General features: G+C 39.1%; 1 protein-coding gene across 3 annotated transcripts in view; it reads right to left on the bottom strand.

The window, feature by feature from the left end:
• The window catches only part of sema6cb (semaphorin 6Cb), a 150,840-nt gene that overhangs the window by 83,752 nt on the left and 51,744 nt on the right, over positions 1 to 15,344 (bottom strand). For 2 of the 3 annotated variants that reach the window (XM_086078393.1, XM_086078396.1), the window contains exon 1: positions 9,574 to 9,778. The exons of the other annotated variant lie outside the window; for it this stretch is intronic. The gene's annotated coding sequence lies outside the window, so the exon portion shown is untranslated. Of the gene's footprint in view, positions 1 to 9,573; positions 9,779 to 15,344 lie in introns of those variants that run through there. 3 annotated transcript variants of the gene reach the window in all.

Below are 15,344 nucleotides of genomic sequence, written 5' to 3'. Positions count from 1 at the left end.
AAATATAGAACGAATCGATAAGTTTTTGGGAGCAAATTAGTTAATAATGGATTAATCTGTATATACTTTTTTGATTAATTGATGAATCATGGAATAAAACTATGGAATCTCGCTGGAATAAAACGCTGCAATAAAACTATGAAAATAAGACCACGGAAAAAGCTGCAGAGCTGAAAGAAAACAATGGACTAAGACTATGTCATACAAGTATGGACTAAAATTCTGGAATGAAACTATGGAATAAGACCAAAACTATGTAAAACGATGATGGAAAGTAATCTGGAAAGACTTCAGAATACAAATATAGAATAAGATCCTGGAACTCATCTACAGCATAAAAGTATGAAATAAAAGTCTGTGTTATTTAGTGTTAATTTGACACTTTTGTCAGACTTGTTGAAGGAGGGGGGGGGGGGGGGGGTGCGTGGGTTGTTTTTGCCTGGTTGGATGTCTGCCCGCTTGGAATTTATGTGACACTAAGCGAGCCCCCCTCCTTACCACCGTCCTCCCCCCATAACACCCCATGTCCCTCACCTCCCTCCCTCCCTTATATCTGTTTAAAAATAGACCGAGACGTATGGAAAGCAGCCTGGAGTTCTGAGGAGGAGCGCGCTGACTTCCAAGGCAAATATTGCGCACATATGGAGAGCGTTAAAGAATTAACGGCAATAAAAAAAAAAGAAGTATTACACAACACGCACGCGCTTCTCAACACCTTCCACGCTTATGCAGGGATGCTCATCTTAGGAGGGGACGTAGTATAAAATTGACTTCATGTCTTCTATACAAATAGCAAGCTGCGTGTCTGGAGGGCCTGTGAAATCAAACAAGCATGTAAATCTTTGGTTATCTGATTCGTTGTGAAAATGTAACGTCACAATTTGTCTTATAAACATAATAAGCAACTCCACGCCGAGTTTCTTAGCAAATGACTGTTAGAATTTCCAGAGCAAAGAACCACTTTGACGCGGTGGCCGAAGCGCTAAAAACTAAAGATAAGCAAAGCTGCAGTGTTGACACAGATTCACGTTAGCTTCTGATAAAGCTGTTACAACAATGTGCACTGTTGCTGACGTAAGTTTGGGTGTGTGCTGGGGGGCGGGGGCTATGATTTTCATGTTCATCGATGTCATGCGCCACAATGCTACATTCAAGTGTAGTTCGGCGGTTTGGTGATGAAATGCTATGAGTGCAGGCTTTTAGCGTGTGCGTGGGTGGGATACTGTTAAATTAGCCAGCGGTGACTATGCACAAGGACGTGCCACATATTCTAAAACACACCAAGTACCACCTAAAAAAAAAATACATAGCTCTCCAAATAGCGACAAAACATATTGGGGAACATAGTGTTCATAAAAAAAAAAAAACGAAAAAAAACTTTCATTCCTAAAAATTAAAGCTGCTCTGACATGATGCAGTTTGGGTACTAACAACAATTTTTTAAAAATGGTTCTCAAATATTAAAAGGCAAAAGTATTGTAATGTATAGTGAAGGCAAGATTTTTTTTAAACTACTAGATTAAACAAACTTCATTCCAATATGTTGGATTGGATTACTTGTTATAAATGTAAATTGTATATGTATTTATATGAAGAGATTCTTTCACGTACCACAAGAGGGAGCCTGCGTACCTCTAGTGTTATGGCACACAATCACCGTGGTTTGTTTTATCTTTTCATTTGTCCATTTTTTCTAGAGCTGGAGTCAAAATTAATTGATTAATTGAAATTAATCAATTATTTTAACTCATTCACACCCAGCCATTTTCACTGAAGCAACCCCCTTCGCTCCCGGCTGTTTTACTGGATTTTGACCGATTTTGCAAGGCCTACAGAATATTGTGTTCTATTGCGATAAAAACATGGTACCAACAAATCAGGAAAATTTTATATTTCTATCTGTTTCCGTTTTGCTGCAATAGAATATAGCTAAGTTTCAATTATTTATCTATTATTTACAAATCTGTATAGAACTGTGGGTAAATTCGCTTTTTTTAACATGGCCCTGGTTAATCTCTTTTGCTCTGCTGCCACCTGCTGGCCATTTTGTAATAACTACAATTTCCTCAACTGTTCTCTGCAGTTGAGAGGCTGCATCAAAGCCTCCTGTATGCTCTAGCATAAAAATAAACATTTAAAAAAAAAGTATAAATATGTCTTTTGGATGCTTAAAACATTTAAAATAGAACGTATTTATACTTTTTTGGGAGCAAATGAGTTAATAATTGAGTAAAAGTTTAGAGTCATTATTTAACTTAAATTTATCAAAAGCCTCCTATTTCAGCTTCTCAGCAGTTATTGTCTGATTTCTGTAGTCTTTCATGAAAGCAAGCTGATTATTTTTTGTGTTTAATCAAATTGAGATCTGCTCTTATTTTGTAAAACAATGACCGAACCATTGTTTGAATCACTTTCAAACAGTTGGTGAGTACAACATCAATCACTGTGCTGTAATATTGATTCAATGTTGTTTTAATCATTAAACGATATCAAATAAATAACAAAAACTGGTTAAATAAGGCGAAAAACTTTAATGCAAAACAAAATCGTATCTGATAATTCGGTTGGAATAATCCACAGAATTAGATTTCACTTTTCTCACTTTTAAATAATTTCAGTGCCTCTGTAAAGGACTCGCTTGTTTTCCGTGCACGTTCTAGTTCCACTAGAAAAAGCCAGCAGAGATCCATTCCTCTGCTTGTCAATCAAATAGAAAGCTGGACTCACCTCTGGCCCGCCCCTAAAATGAGCCAATTTAATTTAATTTAATTTATAAATATATCTATAACTGTTGATGCTTGCGGTATTTTCTTGAAAGCATACAAATGACATATTAGGACGCCTGAGAACTATTTAGAATTGAAGATAAACGACTGTCAAGGTCAAAGGTGAAAAGCTTGTTAAGGCGTCTCTCTATGAAAAATTACATTAAATACGTGACGAAGGAGGCGCTGGCGGGGCTTTGAGGTGTGTTGGGGGGGGGAGGGGGCAGAGAAGAGAAAAGTCATTTTGGACTTTTAATTTCTTGCTTGGTTTCACATCTGCGGGCCATAAAAAGCTTCATTTTGTGAGACGGCATGGTGACTCCTCCCCTTCACGCTGTTATGCTAATTGCTTTAGCAGAGATGTGACGACTGCTTTTGTCTTCATCGACGGCTTTTCTCAAACGCTCAAACTTTCTTTCCCCGACTGGCTTTTCACACAAATTCATGGCGGAGACTCGCTCCGAGACCCCCTGACACGCACGAAGCACGCCGGCTGTCAATCAATCAACCAAATCGACCTATTCAATCCAAAGACGTCTTCTTCTGGACGCAGTGACCTTTGAGGACATCAATTTCTGCGGCCACCTCTTTGTCACATTTTATGTCAACGAAGCGCTAACAAGACGACATCATCCAAGGTTCTGTTATGATTTGACATTTAATCAAACACTAAATATCAACGTAATGGAAAATGTCTATAGGTTATATAATTTAAACGCATAACCTGTGTATTCAATAGTTAGTATTTACTTATTCGACAGTGTAGTAAGATGATGTTATAATGTTGTTTTATATTGCTGTTTAAATAAAGAAGAATGACGCATGCAACTTTGGAAAAAGAAAAGTTCGGACTCAGTCTGCCTCAAATGACTTATGTTATACTTATGATACGTTTGAACATTATGTATCAAACATATCGATGTTTGAATTTGAGAATCGATCTCAAAGGTATCGTTGACAGCTCAAGCAGTATCGATCTCTACTTGACGTGAGGGTTAATGATCTCTCTTCTCATCTTCCATATTTATCGGTTGAGTAATCAAAGCAAGAGCATTTTCACTGAAGCAACCCCCTTCGCTCCCTGCCGGTTTACTGGATTTTGACTGAATGTCCAAGGCACACAGAATATTGTGTTCTATTGCTATAAAAACATGGAACCTACCATGAGGGTCTTTTTTGGTGTGTAATAACTACCGTTTCAAATCATCAGCTCATCACGTTCTGCAGGAGCCTCTCATCAGCTGTGTTCGAGGAGGGAGACGTCAAAAACATGCAGGACTGCGGCTCTCTAGGACCAAACTTGCCTACCACAAAAAACATTTATTTTTATTTTTTTAAACGTATAAATACGTTTTTGGTACCATGGTAATATTTTAAATAGTATGTTTTTGGGAGCAAATGAGGTGGTCGTACAATCCGCAATTTGATCAAAGCTTTCGGGAAAAACACGCACAATACTTCTCGGTTGAAAGCATCACGAGAGCTCCTTTCAGTGAGCATCAAAGAAACTGAAAAATGGGAACAATGTCCTTAAAGCTGAACAATATTTCACAGAACGTCAGGCATCATGCAAGCCACACGAAAAACCTCATCAGAAACCGAACCATGAAAACCTTCATCATGATTTTTCTTTAGCCTTTTTTCCACATTTAGCATATGATGTGGCGCAACAAAGCAAATCAATAAGCAAAAGCATGTACGCCGCCGGCTATTTCCTCACACGCTGGCTTTCGTTTTTCCATGCCGCGAGGAGAGTGAGCGGATATGTTGACGTCCTCTTGTCCGGGTTTGAAATAAACGCGATAGACTCATCAAACAATCATGCTGACAAGCCAGCACAAGAGGTCCACTCGTATGGACTCAATGCGGTTCTGACAGATGGCGTCAAGGCGAGTCTGCGGTGGCTTGGGCGGTTTCCGTGCTTACCCCTTCGCTAAATCTGACCACGGCACCGACAAAGATGTCACACAGGTTTGGGCGATATGGCTACAATTAGGGACGATCGATACTACTTTTTCAAACTGATACCAGTACTTGAGTAGTCAGTGATAATGATACATAATACGAATACCACTAGTACATAAAATACCCCCACCAAAAAACACAGAGATAATTTTAATGAAAGACATAAATATTCAAAAAATTTAATTTTCCCGTTAAAATGATGGCCAAGTTTCTATTCTTCTCATTTCTAGTTCCTGATGGTAAAACATCGGCTACAGTCGATACCAATACCTTTAAATAAGGCTGCTATCAGCACCGATAAAGATACCTGATATCAGTACTCACCCATCTCTACTTAAAATAAAATCGACTTAAAAAAAATTTTTTAAACCAAAAACTGTAATAGAAAAAGCAAATAACAACAACATTATTGATAACTAATTGTTTATTTATTTTACCCAATAGCAAACATTCTTTGAAACTTGTCTTGTCTGTAACTCGCCTCAACTTTCCTATAAATAATGGAAACAAATTATTTTTTGGTTCCTTTTGTCAAACAAAAAATATCTCTCAGCAAAAAAAGGAATTTAGTTTTTAATTGACAGCCCTGTCCACACAGAAAAGGAGCCTATCTTTGTATTTATTTATTTTAATTGTATTTTTTTGAGTTTCCCATTAACATTTGTTTCCAAAAATGTGTGTGTCCACCGTACGCAAGAAAAAAAAATGTAAGGTGGGAATGCAAAACAAGCAAGAAAGGAGACGATTCGACTGACGACAAATTAGAACTTAAGCTTGGGGGTCACCAAGAACTTCAGATTTGCAAAACAGCAGGGGAATGTTATCGACTGCAAGTCCTGCGGTGGATTTAAGAACATGTCCAATATACTGTCCTCCATCTTCAATTATTGGTAGTGGTGTCAGCACACGGTTACGTGAGCAAAGGGACTGCTGTGTCATCCTCTCAGGGAAGATGCGTATGGGTTGTAAACAAGGAAACACAAGGGCATCGTTTTCAGATTTATACACTCTTGCGACCTGGTTTCCAAATTAATTGTATTCAGGCTCCCAAACTGCTGGCTTCGTATGGACGCAAAGTAAAAATAACAATTAAAAAAAAAATAATAATTTTACAGACACCATGTGGCCATGGCCTCATTCTATCGAAAGAGTGGCCAAACTAGCCACTAAGGAGCCATTTCGCCACCACAGGTGAACGACTGGTTGCCATGCAAGCTGCTCAGTCACCAGACACACCTGGCAACTCTATTGAGACTGACTCACCAGAGGGGTAAATACGAGACTCTACATGTCAAATTGACGATTTAAGATTAAGACTTCTGGTTTAACGGTAAACACGAAGAGTCACGTTTTGCTTGATTCAACCACTGTGGATTATGAAATGAGTCATCAAGCTGCATGGCTGAGCTGGTGCATATGCAAGAGTAATACTGTGGCACCTTCAGATCTTTGAAGAATTGAAAAGGTGATCAGGAACTGACGTTGAAGAATAGCCACTCGAAGGGTTTACAGAAGTGCGCTATTCGTGTCGTTTTCGGATGTGGATACAGAGACCACACTAATCCAATATTTATACAACTAAAAACTTTAAAATTCAATGACTTGATGGAATTTAACCGCCTTAAAATAATGTATGAAGCCCATCATGAAACTTTACCAACTAACATGCAAAATTATTATTATTTTTTTTTTTTTTTAAGGTGTACAAATTAAGAGGAACAAATATTTTTTCCAAACCTACATACAGAACAAAACAAAAAGAACGATGCATTTCAATTTAAGGTGCCAGTTTGTGGAACAATCTGGATTATAAAACTAAATCATCTCAGTCCATTCGTATTTTTAAAAAATGTATGAAAGCTAAATTACTGGAAGAAAAAAAAAATATATATATATATATATATATCACAAGGCAATGCTCTTGAATCATTTTGTTTGTTACCAAATAGCTTCTTGACTGCTTAATAACATTTATTTTGTGTTGACTATTATTACTATTATTATTTTTTTTTACATTTGTATTAAAAAAAAAATCTTTTTTGATCACTTCTTTCTGTCCCCTTTCATTTCTTTTTTAAAAGAATTAAATATGTTTTTGTAGACTAACTACTCTGTTCACCGCCAAGTTGCTAGTGCAAGAAGAAGAGACAAACTTGAATTCATCAATAAAATCGATTAGTTGTCTAGCCCTAACGTCATGTGCCTGGCCAGCATGCCACAGAAGGGTTAAAGCTTCCCCGGCACTGAAAGTGAGCCCCTCTAGACCGGACTCTCCGACGCCTGACACTCAGCCAACTTTGTGGTCCAGAGCCGACCGCCATCTCCTATTCGGGCCTCGGACTGAACTCCGAGTGGGCCCTAACTAACAAGCGGTTGGATGAGGGGAAGCTGCTACTGCTGCCATGTTTATGGAAGCGCGACGGCAGTTAAAAGCCAAAATGGATGCTGGCGACCACCTCGCCGGTGATAGGAACAGGAGGTTCTAATTTCGCAGTTGTTTGAACTTTTATAATTACCGTAAAATCTTTTATAACTTCTGCTAGCCTGTCTATAGCATTTGACACAGTTAGCATTAAGCTAACTGACATTGACAAATGAAAATGTAATTAAATCATCATAGGCACTTGTGATATATAGAAAGAAAGATAGAGATAGAAATTCCTCATGTCCTGGATTTTCCCAAACAGACATCCTAAGTGCTCTGATTGGTCGCCTGGTTGCTGTGGGCGACGGCGGTCTGCTAGCGGAATAACTTCCATCCGCCGCCTTCTTTCCTTGCGTCTTTAAAAGCCGCTCCACAACTTCCCGTTTTACCGAGCTTGAAATGTTTCCATGTTTGAACCGCGCACGCCCACCTGCATGGCACTTCATCCGACTCCATGTTCCCCAAGGGCCTCCCCGGCCGGCCCCCCCACTGCCTCCTTCCCCGAGTCGTCCTCCCTGCTTAGCAGCCTAATTTCAACCACCATTACCCCGAGGGCTGTTAAAGAGGTGCCATCTGCAGCAGAGGGCCCAAAAACGAAAAACCCAACGTCGGGGATGGAAATGGAAACTAAAATGACACACAGTGATTAATGCTCCACTAGCTGCGCCGACTGGGATGGCGACCAATCATAAGCAGGGGAAGTCCCGTGGCGTCAACATGGACAACATTCACAGTATCTGACAAAAGTGCCATATTGAACTTCTAGTATGAGTGTGATAACACCAAATTTAACACACCTGCTCCCGGGTCACACCCGAATCCTTGCAACACGAATGTCTCACATGACACCAGAGAAGGAAAGGCTAATTTTCACTTAGCGGTGTACTCACTTTTGTTGCTTGCTGTTGAGACAGAAATGGCTATAGAGTCGTTTTGAGGGAACAATAAATGGTAACGAAGTTTTTCCAGTGTTGTCCTAAAATATATAATAAAATATTTACAAATACTGAGAGTCATGTGACCAAAATCTTAGAAGACAAAACGACTTCATGGACTGCCGAACGTAATGCTGACTGCACACAGACAGAAGTTGCCTACAGTCGAGCGAACAAACTGGACGCTGAGAGCGAAACCTGAGCTCACTAGCGTCATCATTATTATCATCATCATCCTCATCTGTCGTCGCCAGGCAAAAACACTGCACGCCCCCCCAAATAAACAACAATACCAGATGGAAATGGAAACTAAAATTACACACAGGGATTAACACTCCAATGGCTCACAGCAAAGTATACACATTCTTTGGCCAGTTTTTCAGCAGATATTGGAGGAAGGTTAAAACATTTTTTTTTAAAAACATTCGAAAATGTCAATTTGTTAATGTCATATTTTGAATATCTGGGGGTTCACTGCACTACATTTATCAATAGGATTGTTTCTCGAACCAATCCAATTTCAAATTTGTCTTCACAAAACCAGATTGCTGGCCCTCGACAATGTCAGCCTTTGTCCGTCCTCTGATCGGTTGGCAAGAGCCAAACTCGTTAGAGATTTATTTTAATGAAATGTTATGTTCTTGTCACGTTATTAGATCAATGTTGTGAACTGCTCTAGATGACGGTTCAAAGTACAGTTAATTGCGTGTTATATTCTATAGCGTGACATGATAGCGATGTTCTTAAAAGGTGAATTAAACCCCCACTGAAGGCCCAGGTGCCGAATCCACGGTCTGCCACTGCGTCCCCACAATCCGAGACCAACTTGATGGACTGGTGAACGGATGAAAGCCAAATGGAAGCAAACAAATTGGACCCTCAGAGCGGAACCCGAGCTCGCCATCGTCGCCGCGGTGTCACTGCAGCAGCAGACGGCGTAGCCAGGTCAATCGAATTCTCCTAGGAATGAGCTGACAAGTTGAACGGCAGCCACAGAGGCAACAGTGACTTGTCGTGCACGCGCACTGACAGCTGCCCGCGCGTGCACAAAAGACAGGCTGACCTGCTCCCAGCATCTCCTTCCCTAGCACAACTGGAAGCTCGCTTGCTCTTTTTTGTGCAGCAGCAGAACAATGCTTGTGAGAACAATGAGCTCATCGAGCCGCTTGGACCTGGCAGGTCCAAGGGAGCTATATACACGAAAACATTTAGAAAAGGGGAGGGAAAACAAGCGATTGCTCATTAAGATGTGCGGCCACAGTGCTGCTGAGTGGACACATTTTGAAGTCAGATGCTTTTCATTAGCGTCACACTCGGTGCGCAAAGTTGCTGAGCGCGGATGTGGAAGCCACCAGGTTTAGAAGACCGGAGACAACACCCCCAACACACTCCCCGAAACCCCCCTCCAAAAAAACAGACAAAAACAATAAAGCCAGAGCTGGTTAACGAAGCCATCATGAGAGACGAAAAGTGTCCGTCTTACCTTCTTGCTTGACGGTCGCGTAGCTCACGGGGAGGCTCGTGACAAACACACGGACAAAATTAGCCAACTGTTCGCGAGCTCCTCACTTGGTAGCAGTTCGAAAACGTGACGTTACGCTCAACTGATATTCGCTTGTTGTTTTTCTTTCGGTGAGTTTGTGCTCCACGCGTGCTTCCGTATCCCATAAAGTGTCCTCGCGCTCTGACCAGACTCCAGCGAACTAGACTGAGAAAAGACCACAAGCATTGGCAGAAGCTGAGAACACGCCCCCTCACTGGAGTGGCAGTTGATAGGGCCAATCACAGGCAAGCAAAACCAATATGTCTCCTTTCTGATTGGTCTAGTGGGTTTCGCCCCCTCCCTCTTATTAGCGCTGCTCACTTCTCGTCCAGATGTTAAATGTTTGACTGTGTCGGCCTTTTTGAACTGACGCGAGCCAATCAGAGCGCAAGGCATGTCTGATTTCAATTCAGACATATTACCTGAACTAACTAGCCTGGGTCATGTGATCGAGTTTGTTTTTGTCTTCCGGTTTAAAATGTTTATGCCTCCTTAAATTAAATGGTATTGTATTACATTATATTATACAACATTAAACATCATGATATTATTCATTAATTCACCGAACCACTTACTGCATTCAATTACATGATATAAGTCTTAGGAGTTTAAACATTGTCTCATTTCACTACAAGTGCGTAGATAAATAGCCACAAAGAACATTGTCCAGCGAGCAACGTAATCTATTTTCACCACTGTCAACAAGCCATCGTTTAGCAACAGCTGCTATATTGGTAAAATGACGTATTCAGATAGAGTGTTACTGTAACACTAATTTCATTGGTTTTAAAGTTATATTTTCTTGGAATGTACAATCAATAAAAAAAATTATGCAGAGGTGATAAACGTACCTGTTGCTAATTCCAAGTTGCTTCTGAATCCTCTCGACTGATTTATATCTAATTAAGCTACTAGATTCCAAAATGTAAGGGAAAAAAACAACAGACAAATTGTTCATACAGTATGTACAATCTTCAAAAATAGCTTGCAAGCAAATGTTTTGAAAAAATTAAAATAGAATCTCAATTTTACATTTATTTTTGCATCGTTTCAAAATGTAACTCCAACAATGTTTTGATTTCATGTACATCTTTTTGTGCAGAAATCAAGACCTCTTAAATCCTATTGAGACTTCCAAATTGAAAAGAAAAAAAACTTTGTCTGGAGTGTAGAAGTGAGTTTGATTTTGCTCTGAACATTATTTGCGTTATTTTAGAATAGTAGAAATCTTTGAATTTCCAAACTTTGGAGTCAAGAAAAAGTGGGTTAGTGTGATCATAATAACTATTATTAATAATAACTTTTGCTCATTTCTGTAGTGCCACAATTTTGTTTTGTGAATAAATCTCTACAACTCTACAAAATAGCAACAACAAAAAACAGGGACAAAGAATAGTCAGTTGTATGTAAGGCATTTTAGTTTAATAGATGTCTAGACTAGTACAGTACTGCTATTACATTTAACCTTTAATGTAATCGATCGATCACAACTCAAAAGAATTTCACTTCAAAAACTTAATTACAGATTTATACTGTAACCTTTCATATTCTTCAGATTTCTAAATACCATCATTTTGGTTTTCATCATATTTAGAGACATACTGCATTATATAAATCAACTCATCAATAACATCCATACATCTGATCGATGGATAGTTGAAAATATGGATAATAATATAAGACATGTATAGTAAGTATATTAATATGCATTATCCGTGTAAAGCTTAATTAGGAATTCATCCATCAAGTCATTCACGCATGTAATTATTCAAAAGATAAAATGTAAATGATATTTTAAATTATATATATTTAATATCAATCCCACTCTGCTGCACCAGAAAACCATTATTCTCTAAAAACAAAGCAAGCGATTATTTTTTTGGGTCCCTGAATTGCATTTGCAGTGAGTGATTATGTATGCAAGATGTTAAAAACAATAACTGTGGAGTACAAAGAAGTCCACCAAGGCCAAACAAACAACGCACATCAGTTCCTCTTTGTTCCATTTGGTACATACACACCTCAAGCGCAATGTTTTTAAACATTCATATTTTATTCACAGAGATATGTTGAAAAATTAAATATATCTCGCAAAAAAACAAAATCAACATTTATGGATTTGCAGCAAATTGGATTGAGGCTCATGACCCAGGCCTTTAAAACAACCGATTTGGTTATTAGCTTCGGCTGTAACATGACACTAGTGAGGCAAAACAGTGTACTAGTTGACCAGCTGTGTGCTACAAGTACCACTGGTGAAATAGAAAAAAATTGTACTAGTTAACTTGTATACAATTTTGTACGACGGCGTATTAGTGCCACGTATAAAGAGGTCATATATTCCGAGAGAGAAAAAACTCACAAATTTACGAGAAATAAACTTCTATTTAACTATATTTCGCGACTGTTTTTTGCGCGTAATTTGTGAGTTTTTTTCTCTGAATACTACTTTCCCTAAAGAGTGAGTGTGTGTGTATGTGTATGTGTGTATATATATATATATACATATATATATATATATATATACACACATATAATGGTATTTTCAACCAATAAAACAATCATTTTCAACGTGTCGATGTCGATAACCGATAAGTAAGCCGATAGTTGTTTGCAAAATAAACTTGAATACAAATATACTTTCGAGTCCTACTCCAAGTAAAAATACATCGAAACATTTGTAACGCCCCATGAAGCTGAATTTTTATTGATATCTCTGCTTGAAAGACAACCAGTAACTCATTTTGAGTTTGCCAAAACAGTCATGTTTTAAAAATTCGACAAAAAAACTGCGAGGCTAACATTTTGGGGAGACACATCTTTAGCCGCAACCACAACAGATGGACCAACGCGGCACGTCTATTATTATCGACAGATTTCTTTATTATCTGGTTTATCTGTATAATGTCAAATTGGTTGACAATCCATTAGTAATATATATATATATATATATATATATATATATATATATATATATATATATATATATATATATATATATATATATATATATATATACCCGTACTTTTCCGACTAGTACGTCAAAGTTCTCCTACCAGTGTGCAAAAATGTTACTAGTAAGACATACTTGTACATAAACAACATTAACTGGATATCAAAGAATTCAAATAAATGCTCAAATGGCAGTCGGTGACATGTGGTTAGAAACATGCACAGGTAATCCATGCATGTAAAGCACATTCTCCCCATGGGTTCGAGCGTGCTGATTTGTTGCAGTTTCCCTTTTGTGTCCATGCCATTGGTCGCACATTACAGATAACGCCGGCCAACGTGTGCGCCAGTCGTTACGTAAGGACTGCATGAAGCTGCAAAACGCGGCACTTGAAGCGACTTTCTGTGGGAACAATCACGCGAACGAGCCTGAGAGGGAAGCTTATCTCCGTCCGTCGCCAGATGACACAATGGGGGGGACGTCGGAGCTCTTAAAGTAAACCACATCATGGCAACATGAGTTGATCCCAAACAAACTGATACAAAGAATTTTTAGTGAACATATTTAATCAACACTTCATTAAGTTTGATCTCAGCTGCTCGACTCCATTAGAACGAAAGCACTTTTATTCCTTCAATGTATTCATAGCTGCACTTTGCCAGACTTCTCTCGAGAACAGCGTGCACCGTGGGGATGTTATTATGGGATGCTGCTACAAACAATATTGGTGTTACAAGAGGAGAAGGCGCGCACACTTAGAAATATTGCTACGCTGGGAGTCATTTGTGCTTGTAGCTTTTTCCACATCAAAAAAGGTACACCACATCATTGTGTACGAAAACCAAACAACCTTTCGGGGTGCTACTCCAATGACAACAGGAGTGATCGTGTTTGGACCCAATGGCCTTTGTAAATTCTTATCAGAGTTTCTGGCTACACAATAGTGGGGTTTCGATTAGGGGTGGACATTTTTCGATTTCGATTCGATTCAATTTTCGATTCCGATTCAGAATCAATTTTCGATTCAGAACGATTTAAAAAATATATTATTAAAAATGATTTGATTGACAATGACTTCTGCTTCAATTTATAGTTGTGTAAAGAATCGTCATGATCTACTCCAGTCTCGCTAATGCTAATTAACGCACTACACTTTTATCACTCAAAAGAACGGCTATTCATACAAAACGCTTCAGGAATGTATACAGAGAAGCATCTTAACATTACTCACCGGCATATGCTTTTCCTACGCTGCAAAAAAACAACAACTTGATCGTGTGCGAATACGTGCACAATCTTAAAGCGACAGCCACAGTTGACAAAGGAAGACATGACTTCAAATGAGGTAAGAAAAACTCCGCCTCTCCCCTCCCCAAAGAAACTGTGGAGTGCGCAGGGTCGGCACACTCTACTATAAAGGGAAAATAAAAGCTGATAGGTGCAGTTCAGAGTAAAACAATCAGGGCTCTTCATACTCATTGGTGGAGCATCCATGATGTAGAAAAAGCTTTAACATAACCTTTTTAAATGGCACAATGCACCCCGTGTTTCCCACACCATGTTAATACTTGGGCGGGCCACCCGAGTAAATTAGCCACCACCCAAAAAGTTTTCAAGAAAATGTATTACAAATAAATTTAAAAAGAGAAGAAAAAAAAACGTGTCGCGATATACAGCATGTAACGTTAGTTTGCCGTCACTCACTGAAACCCACCTCCCGCCCAACCCGCCTCCCATCCCCACTGCTGAAGTCCACCCACCCAAGTAAAAAAGTTTTTTTTTTTTAATTAGCATTTGAAGATGCCTGAATTTGCACATCATTTTATATATTTGTCTGTCTGATGACATTGTTTTAAAAAAATAAATCAGACTTTATGTTCAAGCAGTTACTCAGTACTTGAGTATTATTTTCAGCGAATACTTTTTTACTTTTACTTGAGTAATATTATTTTTTAATGGTAGTCTTACTTGAGTAAATTTTTTGGCTACTCTACCCACCTCTGGCTAGTTGCTACTTTTCCAAAATTGTACTTGACTTATCAGAGTTTAGGTCTTTTACAGCAAGTCATGAATCTTCTGGCATGTTCCACCCACACTCTATGACAAAACCCAAACTTTTGTCTCGTATTTCCGCCTATCGTGGGTAGGTCTGGTACGTGTCCTCCATGATATGGATTTAATGCAGGGGGAAAAAAAGTATTTCACTCAATAAATGTCCCGGTACAAGACGCAGACTGTTTAAGCTTGGACATTTTGTGTGTTTGAAGACGTGACTCAGGATGAGGATCTTGATCAAGAATAATGCCGATGACAGATGTCGAGGCTAATGTAGCCTCTCGTTGAGGTAAAAAAAAAAAAAAAAAAGCCGGTTTAAGAGTCGGGATAAATTCTGTCTGTGACCTCATTTGGACACTGACTAATATCTGGATGCAACGGCACGAGTCCATTAGAATGACAAACATTGCATTCGTTTAATTTCTTAGCTCCATTAGAGAGCAGACACGCATTAAGTACTTCACTTTCTAGCATTTGTCACTGTGACTTATGGTCGTCTACACATGTCAGCGTCACTCGTGGAGATCATCAGCGAGACGGACGCCCCGCAACAATCCGACCTGACGGAATCTCCGTGATGGAACATCAACGGTGACAAGGAGGAGGTGAAGGGAAGTTAATGGAGAGGAGGAACGGATTCAATATTGGGAGGCTCGCTTCCTCTCTTAAGAAGAAGGTCAACTCCGGGACGGCGGGCGGACGG

This window comes from Leptonotus elevatus, chromosome 6, assembly GCF_054856555.1.
Source record: "Leptonotus elevatus isolate MCC_2025b chromosome 6, RoL_Lele_1.0, whole genome shotgun sequence".
Lineage (NCBI taxonomy): Eukaryota > Metazoa > Chordata > Actinopteri > Syngnathiformes > Syngnathidae > Leptonotus > Leptonotus elevatus.
The sequence above is the reverse complement of the archived record's forward strand: the minus strand, read 5'-3'. Positions and strand labels throughout refer to the sequence as shown.